Source organism: Lepisosteus platostomus, unplaced genomic scaffold (genome assembly GCF_059453375.1).
Source record: "Lepisosteus platostomus isolate fLepPlt1 unplaced genomic scaffold, fLepPlt1.hap1 Scaffold_77_H1, whole genome shotgun sequence".
Taxonomy (NCBI): domain Eukaryota; kingdom Metazoa; phylum Chordata; class Actinopteri; order Semionotiformes; family Lepisosteidae; genus Lepisosteus; species Lepisosteus platostomus.
Window position 1 is genome coordinate 72,883 of NW_028291689.1, and position 12,118 is coordinate 85,000.

General features: G+C 43.8%; 5 non-coding genes across 5 annotated transcripts; 1 reads left to right on the plus strand and 4 right to left on the minus strand.

Moving 5' to 3' along the window:
* Positions 1 to 1,716: 1,716 nt before the first annotated feature.
* Positions 1,717 to 1,789, minus strand: trnar-ucg (transfer RNA arginine (anticodon UCG)). Its single transcript has one exon. It is a non-coding gene; the product is annotated as a tRNA-Arg (tRNA).
* A 5,109-nt stretch (positions 1,790 to 6,898) lies between these two features.
* trnar-ucu (transfer RNA arginine (anticodon UCU)) lies at positions 6,899 to 6,971 on the minus strand. The gene has a single exon. It is a non-coding gene; the product is annotated as a tRNA-Arg (tRNA).
* Positions 6,972 to 9,423: 2,452 nt separating this feature from the next.
* Positions 9,424 to 9,496, minus strand: trnar-acg (transfer RNA arginine (anticodon ACG)). The gene has a single exon. It is a non-coding gene; the product is annotated as a tRNA-Arg (tRNA).
* Positions 9,497 to 10,659: 1,163 nt separating this feature from the next.
* On the minus strand, positions 10,660 to 10,733 carry trnat-ggu (transfer RNA threonine (anticodon GGU)). The gene has a single exon. It is a non-coding gene; the product is annotated as a tRNA-Thr (tRNA).
* Positions 10,734 to 11,112: 379 nt separating this feature from the next.
* trnat-ggu (transfer RNA threonine (anticodon GGU)) lies at positions 11,113 to 11,194 on the plus strand. Its single transcript has one exon. It is a non-coding gene; the product is annotated as a tRNA-Thr (tRNA).
* Positions 11,195 to 12,118: the final 924 nt, after the last annotated feature.

The window sequence follows — 12,118 nt, forward strand, 5'->3', positions numbered from 1 at the left end:
ATGTTTATGTTCCAAAATTAATATCGTTTATGGCCTTCACACGTGTTCCAGTATGCTCCTATTCTTTTTATGCTCAGGCACTAAGATTTCCCTTCAGTGGTAAAATTCCATATAAATATTCAATACTTAAACGGGCACAGTTAAGACATTAAATATACATATACATATACATATACAAACTGTATACAGTACAGTTTGCATACGGTAATATGTTTATGTTCCTAAATCAACCTCTTTTATGAGCATGTGAAAGGCATGGTGAATCGATTCTCAAAAATTACTGTACTTTGCATGATTGGAAAAAAATGCGTGATTGCGAAATGCTGTGGTGTTACTTTTACAAAGACGGGCAATGAAAAAAATAATGTGGACCAGGGCAATACTTTGAGTTTACAGCTTGTCCAAGTTCATTTATTATTAATACTATTAGTAATATCTTCATTAAAGACTTTGATGGCTACAGCTCAAACATGAGAAGTTGAGCTTTATTAGCTCCACCTTGCGGAAATTCCGGATACTATTATTTTGCTAGCGGTATTTACCGGTAACTCGCGGTATTTACCGGTAACTTGTGGTAGACTGCGTACAGCGTACGCCCGCGCATTTTGAATGGCTGCATCTGTAGCAATCATATTGTAGCAGACACTCAATTGCCTGTTTCACAAATGATCATATTTTACTAGAGATTCTGTTTGGGATACGGATGTGCATTCTGACAGCAATCTCTTACAAAAAATGATTTTACCTTATCGCGGCTTTGCCCTTCTTGCCTCTTTGGACAATATCTCCATCTTGTGGTCGTTGTTGGTAATGTCTTCTTATAGATAGATACTTTATTGATCCCGTGAGGGAAATTGCAGTGCAACAGCAGCTTAACACACACAACACAGCCACAGTGTAACAATTATATAATAATAGTACAATACTGTATATATACTGTATATATATATGAAACAGAAATAGAAACAGAAACAGGAATCGCTTACTACCTGGAGAATCTCTGTAGGAATATCTAGCATTTATCAATGGAAATAAAAGCTGCTTTAATACAGTGCATGTTCAAACTCAAACCCTCAGCTGCTGTTCTTGTTTGTTTTGGGACAAATTGCAACTGAGCATCGCATGAGCCGTTACGTACCCTTATCTGTTAGGGAATTTCAAGGGAGGAGTTAGGTCAGAATGGGTAGGCTGCAAAACAACAAGTAAAGATTTATTCCGAGATGAAACGTTGTGGCGGTTTTCTTATCTTTTCAACATGGACTAAACTTTTACGTGTTCCTTATATGCTATATATGTATATATTAGCACCAATGTCGTTCTTAAAAACTAACATGACATTGTCAGGGACATTCACCTATATACAAAGACGAGACAGACAAAGTAATAATTCTATATTAACGTGGCCTACATATTGACGCAATGATCGAACTAAGTGACGTGTTCTGATTCAGATCCCCTGCAGTTCATGCCAATTAGAACAATAGCAATGCTGAGTCCTCCCCACCCTACTGAGCACAAATTCAGCTGCTCTCCAGTTCTGTTCTGCATGTTTTTTCATTGCAATTGAGCTCGGAACTGGAGATGATCTCCATACAGTTCTGTGTTAACTAGCCCGCACTTGCGTGCTAATTTACGGGTTGTGGCAGATGCTTTTCTATAGTTCATATACATGACGGCAACCTGTTACCGAGGAACCTGAGAGGTTTAAAAGCCTCACGAACCAGGCAGGACTCGAACCTACAATCTTCTGATCCGAAGTCAGACGCGTAATCCATTACGCCACTGGCCCATAAAACATGTGTTTGCATTCCACCACAGAGAGCTCTACACTGCTACCAGTAGTACACTTCCCCATCTAAATTTTCACAGCAAGAAACTTGTGTTTCCTACTATTTTTATCAGGTTTAAAATATCATCTCCTTAAAACAGAAAAAGTGTTGGTGTGTCGCGCTGAAATTCTGATTGATTTTGAATTCAAAGAAAAAAGGTTTTCTTCCAAAACACCGTGAAATTGTCACATCTTGCAGACAATAGGTGTATTCCATGTTGAAAAGAGAAGAAAGAAAACCATGGAGCCTTTTACAGGTGTGAGGCTTCTTCGGGTGTGAGAAGACCTCACGGCCGAAACGCTGTGTTTCCGTTCTTCTCTTTTCAGCATGCAATAAACCTATTACTTGTTCCTTTGCAGCCGAGGCATGCTGACGTAGCTACCCAGCTGAACATCTTGCAGACTCTACAGTACTTCTCTCCTGTAGAAGTAAAGCAGGGCTTGCTGGGTGAGCTTTTGCTCCGGTAAATTAGGTCACGTGTCATGTTAAATCACTTCTTCTAAACACAACATTTGCTGGTGCTAGCTTTCCCCATGAAAAGAGACATTTCCCTTACAGTACATGACATATCGTTTTTATTCTATCAATAAGTATAGAAATAAAACAAAAGAAAAAATGTTGTCGCCAAAGAATGCACAGCTCTGTCGCCTTGGGGAGGTGTCAAGGGCATTGAGCTCCTTGGACATGAGAAGTGCCCGATAAATGCCATTTCTCATCATTTCTCTTGGCGTCAGTTCTGCTATTAAATGGGACGGAGGCAACGGGCTCAGAGAGCAGATTAAGTGCACACCGAACGCAGATGTGTCCAAGTGTCTGTAAAAGCACGGTGCTCTGCTGGCGCTGTTCCCTAGTGGCTTAAAGTGCCTGCCTAGTAAGCAGGCGATCCTGGGTCTGAATACCAGCGGTGCCTCTCTCCGTGTCTTGTTGTGCCGCATATCTCATTTCAGACAAACATGTACAGCTTGGTTCAGTTTAATGCAAGAATTCATTTCCTTTCTGGAATAACTTGTTTTTGAAGAAATCCATACAGCTTGTGAAAGATGAAATCCATTTCTTGGTTGTCAGTGGAAAAAGATTGCCGGCTGCAAGAAGTGCAAGTGATTGTTTTCTTTGACCATAAACCTGCAAATGTAGGGCGCACAAAAGACTGTCAGACTCTGTGGTGCTGAAAAGTTGGTGGTTCAAGCCCCTCCAGTATGCGTGTCTCAGTTTTTCCAATGTAAACATCATCACCATTGCTAAAGAAGATGGCGCAGAAGGCTCCACAGCCGAAACGTTGTGCTTCTTTTCTTCTCTTTTCAGCATGGAGTAAACCTTTGCTTTATCCTTTGCAGCCTAAGCATGCTGACGCAGCTACCTTTCTCTTAACACGCCTCAATCATTATTCACCAAAACGATCAGCAGAATAAGTCGCCTTTGTGGTGATGTCACTCCTCTGCTTCACAAATGTCCTTAGTGACGGGCCATTTCTTTCTGCCATTTTTCCGGAGCGGTTATTGATTGCTCCATCATTTCCCTCTTACTTTCCATCACTAGATTGAAAAAAAAAACAGAAACAGGCTGACAGGACGACAATCAAATTGCAAAAACTCATCAAAGCACTCGATAGAGTATTTGAATCCACAAGTAGCTACGAGCAACTTTGTCCTGGCTTGCATGAAAGTCGGAAAATGTCAAAAAGAAAAAGATGGTGGCTTTTTCATATTCGTTCTTTTATTTTTAGTTCGTTGCTTCTTCTGTCCATTGTCCTCCTGCCTGGCTCTTAACCTGTGACTGTTTGAACGCACACAGTAGACTTTCATGCAGGGGATTTGTCCTGAGCCTCTGTGAAAGACCCACCCACCCCCATAAATAACTGCTCTAGAAACACATGAATGCAAAACTAAACCACAGCTTAAAGAGGAGCTTGTCATGACCGCCAGGCAGTTAAGACCAACTCTTAAGCAATCTAAACAGCACCAGCAGCGGGTGATTATTAACAAACGCCGCCGCACGAGTTAACCCACCTGCACACACTCCACCGTGCGGTACGCAGTGCTATTTTTACCATCTTTACCTGCTTCCCGCTGGTATTGAGTCTACTCCTTGAGAGCTCTACCTGGCGTTTTTTCCATTACCTCGTTTATTCTGGATATTGGACTCCCCTTCTGCCTTTTCGACTTTGGACCTCGCCTCTCACCTCGGACTGTTTGCCACCAGTGTTCTCCCTGGATTACGACTTACCTTACGCCTCTTGACCAAGAAACAAAGCAAAGCAGAGCAAAACAAAATGAACAAACGAAAACCCTCACGTCCCGCACTTGCATATAACGCCATTACGTGCCCAAGCGGTATTTTACGTCATCCTAGCACTGCACCCCGGGGCGTACGGTATATGGGAACGAGCACACGGCACGAATCGTTTCGAATCACTCCCTACAGCTGTAAGGCACCTTGAAGCATGCACCCCCAACATTCTTCTTTGCGCATCTGTGAAAGGTAAACTCTTGAGCAAACTCTGAACCAGCTCTAAGGAAACTAATCCGATTAGACATTACTTTGACTCATCTTTTAAGGGACCCTTGTTAATTGGAGAAATCAATGATTTCGAATGAATTCTGTATGCGTTAAAAGACAGCTATACACAGAAAACATGCAGGACACTTCTCATGATGTTTCCCGAGCCGAAACACAGTGCGTTTTTCCAAGCCATCTGACAAAGCCCGCCCACTGAAAACTGCAGCAGATCGTGTAAAGACGTTCAACTTTGTAACTACTGCACGCACAGGAAGCAGAATAAATTCCTCTTTTCAAACTGTCAAAGGTTTGCTTTGCGAACACTGCAGGACATCGCACAATCTCTTTTGAACGGGGACAAACGATTTCTTATGGGGCACAGTAAGTACAGACGTTTAAAAAGCTCCACTCATGCCGACGATGCAGCATGAAGAAGCGCAACCTAACGTTTGCATTCCTAGCAAATTCCTTTTATTTTTTGATAAATAAAGACAGTCTTGTTTAACAAACAACACACACAACATTTTACATTGTCAATTCAATTCAAATCAATGTATTTCTATATAGCGCCTTTCACAACAAGGTTGTCCCAAGGCACTTAACAATGCAAGTTGTTAAGAGCCTTGTGTCTAATATGCCGCCTAGGTAACGTGCTGTCTCTTTGAGGCAAATGTTTAAATCCTCTGAGTTAAGTGCTGAAGTTATAGTAGTCCTATCAGTATTGTTGCCTCCGATCAACAGATCCTCAGTTTTCTCAGAGTTGAGTAACAAAAAGTTTTCACACATCCAAGTATTTCCTTCCTTAATGCATTTAACTAAACTGATAATAGAAGAGTTGTCGTTTGGTGTAAACAAAATGTTTATTTGAGTGTCATCAGCATATGAATGAAAGTTCATATTATTTTTTCATATTATCCTACCTATCAGCAGCATGTAGAGAGAGAGAACAATATTGGTCCCAGCACTGATCTTCTGGTACCCCAAATTGAACTGGTGACATTGATGAAGCAGTACAATTATTAGATATTTGAACATAATGAAAACGATGAGTAAAATGTGAAGTAAACCACTGAAGGACGGTTCCAGATAAGCCAACCTCAAACTCAAGCCTGTGTAACAAAACAGAGAGGTCAACCGTGTCAAAGGCAGCTCTAAGATCTAAAAGCACAAGCACTGTTGCATTCCCCGCATCAGTAGCTAAGAGAATATCATTTACGACTCTTGTTAATGCAGTTTCAGAAACCAGACTGAAATTTCTCAAGTATATTATTTGAATCCAGATACGATTGACGTTGGGCAACAACTATTCTCCCAAGACTTTTAGATTGAAATGGGACCTTTGAGACAGGCCTGTAGTTGTTAAGAACTTGTGGATCCAAATTTGACTTCTTAAGGAGCGGTCTAACAACCGCTACCTTAAATTGATCAGGTACAACGCCTGACGCAAGCGATGCATTCATCATACTAATTATAGGTCCTGCCAGTCCTTCGAGGGAATCTTTGACTAGCTGAGTGGGGATGGGATCTAGCGAACAGGTGGTTGACTTTGTCTTACGTCTGTGTCCATGAGTCCACCATAAGAAGAAATCTGAACAGGAGTGGTGATCATGCGAGGTCACCATGGAGGAAACCACTGCTCTCCCCCCAAAAAAAACCACCACTGCCCCTCTCAAGTTTGTTAAAGACCACATGGATGTTCCACAGCAACTCCTGGAACAATGTTCTGTGGACAGACGTGACAAAAGTTGAACTTGTTGGTAAATGTGCACAGCGTTATGTTTTGAGATAACAAAACACTGCATACCAACTCCAAAACCTCATCCCACCTGGGAAGCATGGCGGAGGCTGTACGGCTTGCAATCATCGAGGGACCGATGAATTCCAAGATGTATCAGGAAATTCTACAGCAGAATGTCAGGGTGTCTGCCTGTGATCTAAAACTTGAAAGACGCTGGGTCATGCAGCATTACAAAAACAAAGGATTACATCAACAACAGAGTGGCTGAAACAGAAGAAATTCCGTATTTTGGGATGGCCAAGTAAGAGTCCTGACCCCAATCCCATTGAAGTGCTGTGGCGTGATCTGAAGCAGGTCGTTCAGCGCAAGACATCCCAAAAATATACATGAACTGAAACAGTTTTGCATAGAGGAATAGGCCAAAATACCTCGTAACCGCTGCTCAGGTCTGACCAGCCGCTACAGAAAGTGGGGGTTGAGGTTTTTGTCATAAAGGAGGTTCCACTAGCTCCTTAATATAAGGGTTCACGTACTTTTTCCATCAATGACCTTGATTGTTTAAACCATTTGGTCAATAAAGAAACAGCAATGTCAAATGTTGGGCGTGTGTTGTTTGTGAAATCAGACTCTCTTTATTAATTATTATGACTTAGATAAAGATAAGATCACATGTTAGGAGCCATTCATGCAGAAATCCACATCATTCCGAAGGGCTGTTTACAAAAGTTTTTCTCCCAACTGTATGTGAGAGAAAAGCAGAGACGCTCACTGAGTAAGGTGGGGTTGCAGCTTTGCAAATCACAAGGACATTTGTACGCTCAAAATGGGACAGGAGCACCCCAGATGGGACTCGAACCCACAATCCCTGGCTTAGAAGGCCAGTGCCTTATCCATTAGGCCACTGGGACACACTGGGTTGGGTCGATCACGCTGATGAAGAGCCAGTTTTTTTTTTTCCTTTGCTTTTTCAAAGGGATCCCCAAAATTAGGAAAGTTAGGCAGCAGAAGGTTTACTGTGACCTGAGAAGGACCGGCATCCAATCACGGTGGTGCACACACACACGCTCTCACTCATCTGAGCTACACGGCTACCAAGATGATCTCAGGTGCGCCGAGCTGGTACGGAACATATTGAACTGATCGACGGCGAATTGTCTCTCAGACAGGCTTTTCACCTCTGAGCTCCCTGACTGACAGTAATCCGCTAGGTAGTGAAACAGTCAGCTGCTTCTAAGCCTTAAACAGCTGCATCTCGGCGCTTCCACAGAGAGATGATTTGAAAGCCAAACATCGCCCATTGGGAACACCTTACTATCACTAGTTTAAGAGACTCTTAAGGTCTTGCAGAGGTGCCTGTCTAATAGCATGCGCTTTGCAAGCTATAGGTGTTTGGACTAAGGCAGAATGCCTGTTAACAAAATGTTTTTCTAAAGGGGCCTCGCACTCTTTTCCAAGCAATGGTCACCATCCCCACCGAGTGTCACAATGTAGTCATGTCCTAGGACATCACCTGTTAGTCTCCATTTGTCTGCCACCAACACTTTAGGTTACGGGGTCACAACCGCACCCCGGAGACCAGAGGAGCCGTTGGCGTTCTGGCGGCGCAGATTGGGCTGAAGGTGGGGCGCTTGAATCTCGCTGTTGGAGGCCGTCTGAAACTGACCCAAGCCTTTCCCTTGAATTAAATGTAAATAAGAAATGAACCCCAGATGCACATGGAATCAATCACGTGTTTCCTTTGAGCCGTTTCAGAGACTGCTCCAGAGTTTACCTTGCACAGATGCGCAAAGATTAATGATGGGGGTGCACGCTTCCAGGCGTCTTACTACTATAGGGAGTGATTGAGACAATTCGTAGCTTGTGCTCATTTCCCTCTATTCCCCGTGTTACAGTGGTAGGATGACGTAAATTCCTGCTTCGACACGTAACGGGACTATAATCAAGTGCAGGAGCTGAGGGCTTTAGTTTTGTTTCGTTTTCCATGGCGTTCGTAAGCGCGCAAATCAAAGGCAATTCCTGCGTCTAACACGAATGTAAATGCTTTTGAAAGTGCAGTGTGGTACAGCTTGTAAAATCCTTGTCCACATTTTTGGTTTGTTGATGTTTTTTTCTGTCTGCCAAAGTTGCGTTTTGACATCCGGACTGGGGGACTTTATCATTTGAACGTGAAGCCAGCCTTAAACCCTCTGAGGCGTGTCTGTCTGCCGGCACGAATCTTGTGAAAGGTATTTTTTTTTAACGGAGAGCAACTTTAAAAAGGTTTCCGCAGCCACCTCGCAGTCCGTGTTTGATTATAGGAGGAATACGGCGGCGGCGAGTTCGCATTTGTCGTGCTCGAGTGGTTAAGGCGATGGGCTCGAAATGCGTTGGGGCTTCCCCGCGCAGGTTCGAAACCTGCCGACTCCGGCGTCTGCCGCACGTCGCCTTGTGCCTGCACGGCAGAGGCGAAGTGCCGCTTCTCCTTTCCTGGTACTATAACAACGCGAAATCGCTTGGACCCGCTGCCATTGAAATCAATTCTTCAGATAACCACACATTTTGCGTTCGCACCTCTGGTGCTCTACTTATGCCTTTGAAAACCTAATGAATACAGCTGAAAGAACCGACACAATATGTAGGTGCTCGTAAAGCACGCAGTAAAGAACTGTTAACAGCAAGGGTTTCAGTGGGTTAACTGAGGAGAAGGCGTGATCGCTAATTGTTGACTTTTTATTTGGTGTTAGAAACACTCTTACTGTGCATGACGTGCAACAAATGTAGCCACAGAAATTGCATCACGCTTTCATGTATGCTATTGCAGACACCAACGTTGCCTAGATAGAAAACCGAAATAGCCGTGGGTTTGCTTGCTGGTCTGAAGGATCTCTCTTCGAATCTCTATCATTTGTCAATGGAAGTAAAAGGCGCTGCAATCTCATACGTTCAGAATCAAACCCGCAGCTGTTGTTCGACTTTATTTCTTGACTAATTACAACTGAGTGTCGCATGAGCAGTTACATAAACTTGTCTGGTATATTTGAACACAAATGCCGTTCTTCAATTAAAACTAACAGAACATTGTCAGGGACATTCAGTTCTATACAAACAAGAGACAGACAAGAGAATATTTCTACCGTTCATGTGGACTACGTGTTGACTTACTGATCGGAATAATTGAAAGGTTCGGGCTCATAGCCGATGCAGTGCGTGCTAATTAGAACAGCAACGCTGAGCTCTCAGCACCGTACTGAGCCCAGGTGTTTTTCTAAAGCTGTCAGGTGCAGTTCATTTACATGAAGGAAATCTCTTACCGGGTACGATTACAATGCAGTAAGTAGCACAGACTACTTAGGGAGTAGCCAGATGCGTTTAAAAACGACCCGAGCCAGGCAGGAGTCGAACCTGCAATCTCCTGATCCGTAGTCAGACGCGTTATCCATTGCGCCACTGGCCCCGGTGTGACACTGCAGGACTGTAACCCAGTGAGATCAGCACTGCAACTAGTAAAATATTACCCCCGGTCCATTCTTTACCAAAAGTGAGAAAGACCTGTTTTCTACATTTTGTCTGTTTTAAAACCATATCTCAAACCAAACCAAGAGTCTGTCTTTTGCACTGATATTCTGATTCATTTCGATTTCAAAGAAAAAAAAAACATTATCTTCCAAAGCATCATAAAATTGTCCCTTCTTCCAGACTCTACTTCTCTCTTGTAGTAGTACAGCAGACCTTTCCAGGTGAGCAGATCACAGAGTCCGAAATGAGCTTCCTCCATCAAGAAAAGTACCTGAACATGACTCTGTCTTCATAAAAGCGCCCCTGTAATAAAGAAATTAAATCCGAAATCAAGAGGGCAGTTGCCTACTGAAGTTCAAGAAGTCATCAATTTTAACCTAGCAACACATTAAAGGCTGCATCTATACAAGTACGATTCTAGAAATGCTCACCAGATTACGTTTTAAGAAGGAACTGCGCCTCAGGTTCCGCCGAGATCTTAACTTGGATGGCAGGATTCAGAGTCCGGAGTGCGGACTGATGGCGCACGGAGGGTCCACATACTGTGGATCCCTCAGTTTTCTTCCGCGTGTTTAAACCGCCAGCGTGTGACTCCCCTGTCCCCGTGACCTCATTGCTCTGCTCTCGCCTCTGTGCAGCTGAGCCCGACTCATGGTAAAGTGGAAAAAAGTATGCCCTCAACGTGGGATTTACTCTGGATCGAGGATAGATGTCACTTTTTTATCATTGAACAGGATGTATGTGATGTGGCGACTAGGTTCAATTTTGTATCCTCTTTAAAAGATTAAGGACTGGGGTGAGCGTGATTTACCACCCTTTCAGCTAAGAACCCGACATGCGGACCGTTTAAGCTGCATAGACTCGGTTGTTTAACTCGTCTCCGTTAGCAGGGTTAAGGTTAAAGAAAAAAAACATTGCTGACTTCTTTTTTTTTTTGCCAGCCGCCAGCGCTGATTAGCAAGGTTTGTATTTCATGTTTTGCAAGTTGCATCCATTTTAAGAAAAACAAGTCGCGTTAAAGACAGGAAATGAATACTTGCAAGTCTAGCCGTAGGCGGTTGTCTGTAAGGACCAGTTCTGTTTGAGAAAACAGAACAAAGAAGGCACCGCTGGGATTTGAACCCAGGATCTCCTATTTACCAGGCAGGCGCTTTAACCAACTAAGCCCCGGCGCCCCAGGAGCATTATCCTTTTGCAGCCACTTGGACACACCACTCAGACACATCTGCATTCGGTGTGTGCTCCGCCTGCTCGCTGAGCAAGTTGCCACCTTTACATACAATAGCAATATCAACACCAAGAGAAAGGGTGACAAATGGCTTTTATCTGGAACTTTTGATGTCCAAGGAGCTCAATTTGCTTTCTGTGTACAACAGGGCCACTGAACTCCACACTGGCCACTGAACCACAGCAGTGGCTTGCTGGCTTGACATCTCCTAAGGAAAATGTTGAAATTGCATGTGGAACAGGAAAATGACCCTCGAGTACGAGGGAAAAAAAAGAAAAAGATCATCTGGAGCGCGCCAACCCATGTCCGGACAGCCCAGTTTCAGTGACAAGGTGGCTGAGTGGTTAAGGCGATGGACTGGTAATCCATTGTGCTCTGCAGACATGGGTTCGAATCCCATTCTCATCGCTCTCCATGTCTTACACGTTTGATGTTGGCCCTCCTGTTGTTTGCTCTGGTGCTAGAGCTGTACATTTTCTAGCGGTGGCTGAACATGGTATAGTGGGCCAAGGTCGGTATCGAGCAGTGACAGTAACAGTACTTACTGCGCCCCATAAGAAATCGTTTGTCCCTGTTCAAAAGAGATTGTGCGATGTCCTGCAGCGTTCGGAAAGCAAACCTTTGACAGTTTGAAAAGAGGAATTTATTCTGCTTCCCGTGCCTGCAGTAGTTACAAAGTTGAACGTCTTTACACGATCTGCTGCAGTTTTCAGTGGGTGGGCTTTGTCAAATGGCTTGAAAAAACGCACTGTTTCGGCTCGGGAAACATCATTCATGAGCAGTGTCCTGCATGTTTTCTGTGTATAGCTGTCTTTTAACGCATACAGAATTCATTCGAAATCATTGATTTCTCCAATTAACAATGGTCCCTTTTTGAACCTGCGAGAAGCATTCTTTCCATGTAACAGATTTACTCCGGGGAAAGGCAGCATGACATTGAGAGTAGCTCAAGCTTTCAGCACCCGTATCGGACTGCATGTATGCAGACACCGCTCAGAATCCCCTGTAAGATTCTCCTTCAATTCCGTTTTGCAGTGCTTTAGCTCTTTCAAAAGGCTTCGCTTTGCTAGTCACAGTCCAAGGCTCATGACAGCATTTGAAACCAATCCCCACTGCGTTGGCCAGGAAATGAACCATGGAAAGCAGCTATGGTCACCACTATACCACCAACGCATGCCCACAGGTGCCCTGCAGGACACCACCAGAGAATGCTCACGATTTCGGAAGCTGTCTCCGGGACGTGCTGATTCCACACATCCTGAATAAATCATGATATTGTTAGTTGCTGTAGCTAGACGTTCAAATGAGTTTCATGGCCAGATGGACTGTTTC